This window comes from Engraulis encrasicolus, chromosome 9, assembly GCF_034702125.1.
Source record: "Engraulis encrasicolus isolate BLACKSEA-1 chromosome 9, IST_EnEncr_1.0, whole genome shotgun sequence".
NCBI lineage: Eukaryota > Metazoa > Chordata > Actinopteri > Clupeiformes > Engraulidae > Engraulis > Engraulis encrasicolus.
The window spans coordinates 11,127,504-11,137,503 of record NC_085865.1 but is presented as its reverse complement, the minus strand read 5'-3'; the positions used below and the strand labels follow the sequence as shown (position 1 = coordinate 11,137,503).

General features: G+C 44.7%; 1 protein-coding gene across 1 annotated transcript in view; it reads right to left on the bottom strand.

Annotated features, from left to right (window-relative positions):
• The window catches only part of eya1 (EYA transcriptional coactivator and phosphatase 1), a 184,929-nt gene extending 180,047 nt beyond the window's left edge, over positions 1 to 4,882 (bottom strand). Inside the window, exon 1 of the mRNA XM_063206475.1 lies at positions 4,663 to 4,882. The gene's annotated coding sequence lies outside the window, so the exon portion shown is untranslated. The remainder of the gene's footprint in view (positions 1 to 4,662) is intronic.
• Between the last annotated feature and the right edge of the window lie 5,118 nt (positions 4,883 to 10,000).

Below are 10,000 nucleotides of genomic sequence, written 5' to 3'. Positions count from 1 at the left end.
TGATAAAATACAGTAGTTAGCATAGCCAGGCCTCTTTTTTCCGACGTCAGCTCTAAGGAGCGATGGTGAGAATGCAAACAGGGCTAATCGCTTAGAACACACGGCATGTGAATTCAGGGAGCGGTGAGTGTGTGTTTGTGGGTACGTGTGTGCTTGTGTGCTTGTGTGCATGCATGCGTGCGTGCACTCATGCACGTGTGTGTGTTTGTGTGTGTGTTTGTGTGTGTGTGGTCGTGCATGTGCACGCGTGCGTGCGCGTGTCCGTGCATGCAGGCGCGTATGAGTGTGTGTGTGTGTGTGTGTGCATGCTCATGTTTGAGAGTGCTTTCAGTGCCCTGGGCCATCTCAAGAAACAGGCCAAGAGTTCTGGTCTAGACACAAATTACAGAACATCTATACTCCCCCAAGCACATAGACAGGCAGACAGAGCGACACACACACACACACACACACACACACACACACACACACACACACACACACACACACACACACACACACACACACACACACACACACACACACACACGTGTGTGTGCGCACTCCCCCTAACCCATGTGCTGAACATAAATGATACAAGCAGAAGTAATGAGACCACATGGCCTTGATAACACCACACAGCAAAGCCAAGTGCGGGTTTGTGTGTCAACCACACGCGCCATAGCCCTACCCTACCCTACACTACACTACACTACATTACATTAGTGCAGTGGTTCCCAACCTATGGGTCAGGAACCTATGAGTCGCCAAAGATCCACAGTGGGTCGCGAAGCCCTCTTGAGTTTAAGGGGCTTTCATTGTAATACCATATATAGCCCATATGGAATAAATGACAAAGCATTTAACCCTATCGCGCCGGATGCATCATATATGATGCATCAAATTCAAAGCCCTCTCCACGCTGACACAAAAAAAATCCATCTCAAAAACATCCTGCGTGTCATTTCCAAACGTCCTGCAGTACACGGAAACCGCCACAAGAGAGCAGCGGTCAACAACAAGTTGATCACAGCTCGGCGAAAAATGCAAAAATGGAGTAGAAGCGGTTTCCCTGACCGTCGCTGAGATATCGTCAAATTGCAAAAGGTTTGTGTACAAATTTCCGAAATATAACTCTACATCCTTTAATTTGAACACTTGCTTTGTGCAATTAATCAAGGAAGAGTTTATATTTTTACACCGTGTTGCAGAGAGATCGTGCTAAAACTGATGAAACATATAAGCACCATCCGGCGGTGGCAGGAAGTCAGCCATCAATGCATTTGCTCCATAGGGAAACTTACAAAGTATACCACGACGATCGTTTAACAAAACACACAAGTTGTTTTACTTCAAGACAAAGATATTGCCTTAAGAAACAGGTTTTACTTGCAATTTTGAAAATGTGATGCAAAATGTTGAAATTATGATCTCGTAAAAAATGCATTGAAGTGAATGGAGAAATGGTCCAATTGTAGTAATGGACCCATATATTCAAATTACACATCAAAAATGAATAATGATCTATATTACACTCATAAATAGGTTGTTAAGCATTCGATCAGCTATGTTTTTACATAGATTTAAAAAAATTACCCAACCAGGCTGTGGGAAATGTAAAATATGGTCCTGCTAAAACAAGGATAGGCTTAAAAAATGGCAGGATCTCACTAAATATTTAAAGATAATCCTCAAATTAAATTGTCTGACAACTTTTTTAAATTAAAAAAAAGTTGTAAATGCATTAAAAGTCATTTTTCAATGGTCATGAAATTGGAATTTTCATTCATTAAAAGCCTGATGCATCATATATGATGCATTAAATATCTCAGTGACCTTAACAACATTTTGAATTTTTTTTTTACATTTCTTATAAGGGACCAATATTGAAGCAAATTCCAAAAAAATAGAATTTTCTCTCATTGCTTTCATGGTTCAGGTTTCACAGGGTTAAACTAATATATGCATAGAAGCAACACAATGTAAGTGATACAGTTATTCTATATTTGACAGAAGACAAATTCAGGAATGAAATGATAATTAATAGGCATCATGTGACTCCCTCTTGTGCGGCCGCTCGCGCGATTGGGTCACCATAGCTTACAATGTTAAAAATATGGGTCCCTGAAAAAACAGGTTGGGAACCACTGCCCTAGTGTACTGCACTACTCCACACAGCCGAGCCCTAATGCACAGGCGCTCCTTGCAGTGGGAAGAGGGGAAAACCTGCAGGGAATGAAATACCGTACACATCTGAGCTCTGAGCTGGGGGGAAACTGGCTCCCAATGCTGCCGTACAGCAGACTATGAACCGTGCGTGGGGAAAGGACCACATTAAGACAATGTGGTGCCCCCCGGGCACTATACCTCACTGGTGCCCCTTTATGAACAACATTTGTTAAGTTTGTGTCTTGTGGTGCCCCCTTACTGGTCAAAAATGGTTGATGCCTCTGGACGCTGTGCCGCCCGCTGACCCTTATGGACAGAGAGAGTAGAGAGAGAGAGGTTCCATTGGCCCATTGTTTCCGGGTTCTATTATTGCAAGGGGGAGGGGGGGAATCCCCCTTTAGGCAGACCTAGACAGACCTAAGAACTGTTCTATTCAATGCTAGGACGCCCCTTTAGGCAGACCGGAACCTGGTCATGTTAGGTGCCCATAGCAACCTATTACATTGGCATATCTCTATACTTAAAGAATCTCTGCTGTGACTCTAAGGCAGGGGTGGGGAACCTATGTCTCGAGGGCCATTTGCGGCCCTTGAAGCCATTTTATCTGACCCCCGACATACTTTTAACGTTATGCAGCTTCATATGAACTATGACATATTTTGCAGAGGAATCTTAGAAATTCCATTTGTAATACAATTAAGCTACATTCAGGGGACCCAGAGAAGGTGGGGTCTGTTGTAAAGGTGGCTGCCTTCAATATAGGCCTAAAGTGCAGGGGGAAATCCTGATTTGTGTTCCTAGTACGGCCCTTGGAGGACTTTTATGGCCCTCGGAGCAATTTGAAGTGGCCCCTCGAATGATAAAGGTTCCACGCCCCTGCTCTAAGGCATGCAGGTCTAAGGGCAGTGAAATACATCTGATCTGCTTGGGGAAACTTCTGGCTCCCAATGCAGCAGTACAGCATGCAGTCTATGGACCATGGGGAAAGGAGAAGAGCAGAGAAGAGGACTGTGTGACCAAGGAAAGGGGTTCCAGTGGTGTAGTCTACTTTTTTGTGGTGGGTATACTGTATATATTTGCGCTATTCTATGTAATGGATCAATCAATTTTAAGTGGGTATACTGAAATCCCTGAAATTTTGAAGTGGGTATACTGCGTATACCTGCGTTGTACGTAGACCAGCCAAGGCCCCCCTTTACATGGATCGACTCATCATGCCGCCCTTTTTCTCCGGCGCATCCCCCTTTCACAACCATAATCTACTGTAGCTCCTTGAGACAGTGCCCCACTGTATAAAATAATACTGATGAATGCAATAATGTTCAACGATGTAATAGATTATTATAAAAAATTTTAGAATTATTGTTTAGCTTATTTTTTGGATGATTTGGTTCATGTTAGTTATTCAGCTCAGAAGGTAAATTATTCAATTTGTTGTGCAATACTTGTCCTGCCAACAACCCCACCCCCCCCTCCACCCCCGCCCCACCCCAACCCTAGCACCCTCTCGTGGGCCCCCCAGGGGTCCCTAGCCCCCACTTTGAAAACTACTGCTCCAAGGCATGCAGGTCTAAAGTCATGGAGGCAGGCAGGCAGGCAGACACAGAGACGGGCTTCACTTCTGTATTATTACAGTCGACCAAAATATGGCCGCCGCAACAGAGGGCTGCTTGAGGAGAAAGTGTTCATTTTTAACCTGCGATCCATCACTGTCAACCTCCACTGCATGGCAAAGAGGAAATAATTAGATAGAAAAATGAACGCATGCAGGCTGAGACAAGACCAGTAGGCTAGAGGAGGGAAATGGAGGAAAATACATTGAGAGAATTTACTGGGTCTTTTTCTTTTGGGGCTTTCAAAAGAAATGTTTTTTTCCCCACTCTCCATAAATTCACCAGAGAAATTCCACTCTGTTTTACATAAAATGCTTACTGTGTTTCTCTACAAAACACTATAGACTCCGTAATGCCTATCACACCAGATTAATGCATCATGGATTTTATACGGCATTTGAAACCATTCCTTAAGGGGGTTAAATGTACAATAGTGGGATGTGTGCACTTGCTTCAAATCACTTATCCCCAGTGCATTGGCTGGACAGCCGGCAGTCTATGACATTTTAAATTATATTTTATAATCTATCTAGTCTTAAAACCACCACTCGTAGTTATTCTGGCAGTTGATGATTTCCTGTTATGGCGATGTTATTTAAGTTGTAAGAAGTCTGCTTGAATCTGTTCATAAACTCGAGCCAAACATAACACACACGTCTCTCATTGGCGACTCATATGATTGACATTCGATGAATCCCACTACGAGGGAGGAGGTGTGTTGATGCTGTCAAAGTTATCGTCTCTCTCTCTAAACTTCCTCAACCATGACAGACATTAATGAACAGTTACAATAGGTTTTGGAAAGCTTCTATGTACTGTATTCATGTTAAATGCTAGCTTTAAACACAGTAAGGTTCAAATGTACACAACACAACACGACAAATCACCGTAGCCTACTTACTGTCGAATTCCAGGTAGCCTACTCGAAGGCACTTCAATCTAATAATGTTGTTCGCGAACTGCACGAAACAAAACACAGTTCAAACAGGTTTCTCGGCTATTTAAACGTTGCTATATTCTAGCAGTCATTTCCATCAAAAGTAGACTGTCCAACTGTCCGGGGGGACTCGCGTGGTCAGTCGGCTGTTTTAATTAGAACGGACACATTGGTGCGCGAGAGGTTGTTGGTTGCAGTCTCTTTTACGCAGAGTCCAACCACGCGCGCTCACTGATCAGCAGCCCGCGAGAGTGAAGAGAACGTCCTTGGAATTGAGCTATTAATTCACTTCCATTAACTTCCGCATAGATCAATACAGGAAGCTCAACTGACGCTGGTGAAAATGTGCACTCTTTCTATTTCTTTTTATTTAAAATTATTCAAAGTTTTACCAGCCAGTCCGATGGAAATGTGCACATGAACATAATCTGTGTTTGAATTATTTATCATAGGCAACCATCATATCAGTTTACACAAAGCCTAGGCAACATTATAAAAATGTAGCCTACAGGTCGACTAGGCTGCATGACATTACCTGTATTATTATTATTATTATTATTATTATTATTATTATTATTATTATTATTAACACTTTATACATATCCTATTTTACCCACATATGTGCTAGCCCATTTAGCAACAATTATGGAAGTAGCCTAATCTAATCCTAAGCAACCAAAACATTTGTAGTCTTAAGTCTAATTACAGTCGACATTGTATGATTATTTTTTTTACGATATTTCATATTTACGCTGCGTGTTTTATCGGTTTGTTTAATAGGTCTATGCCATGTTTAACCTACCAATACCCCAACACTAACGTCGCATTTTTAAAACAAGCAAGAAAAAAAATGCTCATTTCATTTGCCACTGAATATACGGAGGGCAGCTTACAGTAGCAGAGACGGCGATTTGAAACTGGGAAACACCTTTCACTGTCCTGCTTTATACATTGTATGCAATGCCCCCTAAAGGGCATTATCAGAATCCTCTCTCCAGTATTGTGTGTTTATCTTGGGATCTTTTATGTTTCAGTCGGGGAAACGAGGGGAAGTGTGTGGTAAGAGATGCGTTAACATATGGTCAGATTTAATGGTAAGTATAGACCGCATGGTTGTGGCATTGTTTTTGGCGCCTTCTTTCAGTGGGCTATAGGCCTACTTTGAAGAAAACAAATACAACTCATCAACAGCCTCCCACAGCACAACAGGGCCATTTTGCCCACTGTTTTGAGGAGAACACATATCTAGGCACTATTTATAGTAACACCATTGTAACGCGATTTGAAAAGCTTTTTCACATTCCTTTTTAGGAGGCTAATGTGTTGCTCGCCTCGCGCGCAGCCAGGGCACAAACTCCTCCGTTATTGTCTCGGGCTGTTGCGTCAATAGCAGTGGTGCTGCCTGGCTGGCGGTCGGCTCGGTGTGCATGGGTCGGGGCTGCTGCTCAGTCTGGGCGCTCAGTCTTAATTTCTCCTAGCTCCATCTGTTGAAATGATAGAGTGCGGCCGTAATGGAAGGCAACGAGATTAAATTAATTAGGTTTGTCCATTACACTGCAAGGGGCTCTCCACAGATGACTGCTATTTTCTTGGTGAGGGCCATTATTGCGAGATCTGTTTAGCAGCTGATGCAATTAAAATAGACTTAATGTAAATTTAACAATACAAATAACACTTCCCCTTCAGAGCGTATGTTTCTGGGAGGAGGCGTAAGCGTATGGGAGGCAGGCAGGCAGGCCAGAGCAGACAGCCCCTCTCCTCTCTTCTTTTCCTCTCCTCTGCAGCAGCTGTTTTTAACTTCAAACAAAGCAGGGCTGCTATTTGATTAGGGCTGAACTCTGCAATCAATGAGTGTGTTATTGACATGATCGATAGACATGTTTTCATGTTCTCTGCGCTGTCAAAAGATCTGGTTGCAGTCGGATCTGGGCAGCCCCTCGCCACACCACACCACACCACACCACAGCACAGCACATAGCCCACCTCTCACCCCGAAACCAAGTCTGATAGTATGAACACAACACCTTCTGAGGGCCAGTGCGGTGTATCGCTCGGTGTCCAGTTGTCTGTGTGTGTGTGTGTGTGTGTGTGTGTGTGTGTGTGTGTGTGTGTGTGTGTGTGTGTGTGTGTGTGTGTGTGTGTACTGTATAAGCATGTACATGCCTCTGTGATGGAGTTATGAGGGCCGGCACAGGGATCTTAATGCTGTCAGAGTGCAACACAGGAGGTGCAGCAGACTCGGGAGTTTGTCTTTAATTGCATTTCTCTTCTTCCCACCCAGCATCAGTGGTACCCCTCCTCACCTCCCCACCTCTCCATTCTCTCCTTCCACTTCCTCTCCTCCTCTTCCCTCCTGGCGTGAGTGGATGTGGTACCGCTTCTCATCCCTTCCTCCTTCTCTCCTCCTCTCCACGTCCCACACCTCTCCACATCCTACACCTCTCCTCCTTATCCCCTCCTCACACTCTTCACCTCTCCTCCTCTCCTCATCCTCTCTCTCTCCTCCTCCTCCTCCTCCTCTCCACATCCTACACCTCTCCTGCTCCCCCGTCCTCTTCTCTCTCCTCCTCCTCTCCTCCTCCTCCCCTCTTCCCCCATTCTCTCTCTCTTCCCATCCTCCTCTCCTCCTCCCCTGTTTTCTCTCTATCTCCTCTCCTCCTCCCCCGCTTTCTCTCCTCCTCTCCTCCTCCTCTCCACATCCTACACCTCTCCTGCTCCACCGTCCTCTTCTCCTCCTCCTCCTCCCCTCTTCCACCGTTCTCTTTCTCTCTTCCAATCCTCCTCTCCTCCTCCCGTGTTCTCTCTCTATTTCCTTTTCTCCTCCCCCGCTTTCTCTCCTCCGCTCCTCCGCTCCTCCTCCACCTCCTCCATCTGTCTCAGGTGACCTCCAGGGGAAAGCCAACCAGGAAGTGATGTGGACCAGGAGGTGGAGTTTTGTGTGCGAGTCGTGACTCTTGACTCTGATCGCTACTACAGTGTAAGAAACACACACACACACACACACACACACACACACACACACACACACACACACACACACACACACACACACACACACACACACACACACAGACACACACACACACACAACATCTCTGGCATGCTTTTTCCCTTCTGAATGCCTAGCAACTCCATGAGATTGATTTATGTTGCACTATAAAATATAACAATGCTCTGATGTTTTGAGATGTATAGAAAAAAAAAACACTTCCTCATGCACAGTTTAGAAGCGGAATAGGCCATGCAGTCCCGTGCCCTCCAACATGCATTTTCCATTTATATATTGTGAATCTCCGTCTACATCTGCTTCTTTGTGACTATATTTGGGGTTTCTGCGTGGGCCTTATCGTTATTGTGGCTAAACAAAGCCATTACCATAACCAATCAGACAACACACTTATAGCATTTTACGCTGCGTTTGATTCTGTGCAGGTGCTTCACATTAGCGTCCGATCGTATTACCTGCTATGCGAAGTTACCAGCACCTGGAGACAAACACATATTTTTCTTTTGATATGCAAGAAAACTGGGAAGGAGAAAAAAGAAAGACACACACACAGACACAGACACACACGCACACACACACACACACACACACACACACACACACACACACACACACACACACACACACACACACACACACACACACGTAGACACACAATTTTTGGGCCAATCTCTCTTTCCTCATTCTCTGCCCCTGTCAAACTCCTCATATTCCTTGTTGTCCTAGTTTCTCTTCTATTAAAATGAGATTTATAATAGCTGGAGGGCAGCCAGGGGAACTTGAGAAGGTGAGGGTTAGCACACCTTGTTTTTTGGCACTTTTCTTTTTTTTTTCACGCGGGAGCCGTTCCAATGCGGCCATGGCCGCGGCACGGCGATCCAACAATAAGTCAGAGCATCAGTCCTGGAATGGGAGTCATTTATTGGGTGTCATGCGTTTGTCAAAGCCACACCATGCACCCAGGGCCATTGTAGGTCCGGGCTCCTCTCAGCTGCAGTGTTGCCAGATTGGGCTGTTTACCGCCCGATTGGGCTGCTTAGGATGACCGTCTGCGGGTAAAAATGGCATTTTGAAGGAAAACCCGCCCAATTTTTGGCCATAGAAATCAATAGAATTGGGCGGGATTTAGTGCTTCCAGGCGGGTGTTGAGCATTTTTTCGGCTGGAAATCATCAGCCTCATCTGGCAACCCTGCTCAGCTGTATGGGAAACGAGCAGGCTGTGAAGGTGGGATACAGTACGGTACATGGGCTGCCATTAGAGTCAGACCATGCTAAGGGGCTGCGCAATACAGCTAACGGAAGGCCTATTGTACATAAGGTTTTCCGAAAATGACAGTTCAGTGGGTGTTTCAAGCTTCTGTGTCATTTTTTTGTAGACTTTAACTTTTGGGTAACACTTTCTATGAAGTCCATACTAGGTCTACTCATAATGTGCTATAAGCCCCATCATGCCCCGTGTACATCAGGCGCTACCTACGCGACCCAGGTAGCTGGGATGGTTGAAGAAGTATCGCCATGAATTCGTTGTATTTGCTCTGGACGCTGCACTGACATGTTTGATTCAGCTAATCACATAACGGCTCTGTCTTGACAGCCTGGGACATTCCTCGATATGAACGTTCCGATTGGTTTTCGCCGAACAGCGTCATAGCGAATTCGCTTAAGATTAGCTTGAGTTTAATCGTCAAAAGTCGCCCTGGTCGCTCAAGAAGCTTCGCCCCTGGCGAATTCGCTCCGGTAGCGCTGGTCGCGCACCCTCCATAGAGAATGAATGACTTCCGTCGCTTCATTCGCGTTGGTCGCTCCCGATGTACACGGGGCATCAGGCAGCCAGTAGTTTATAGCCAGTCATGAGCATACAGAATTATAAGCTAGATTCATGGTTATTCATAACTGTTAATATGAAGCATCACGAAGCATTATGAGTGTAGTCATAATACGTTGGAAGTAATTATAATGTGCATTATATTTTTGTTATAAATGCGCTTATAATGCGCAATAGATATGGGCTTTAAGTGTCACTGACTTTTGTATTACACAGATCACAGATGATTGAATGCTTAAACACACACACACACACACACACACACACACACACACACACACACACACACACACACACACACACACACACACACACACACACACACTGTATGTGTAACACCAATGACTCACTATATCATTGTGTAACACTGATCAATGTTGGCATTGTTATTGACATCTACTCTGTGATGACAACTAAAGGTGCTTTTACAGTACGTATTCACATTTCCCCTTTATGTAAACATGAAACA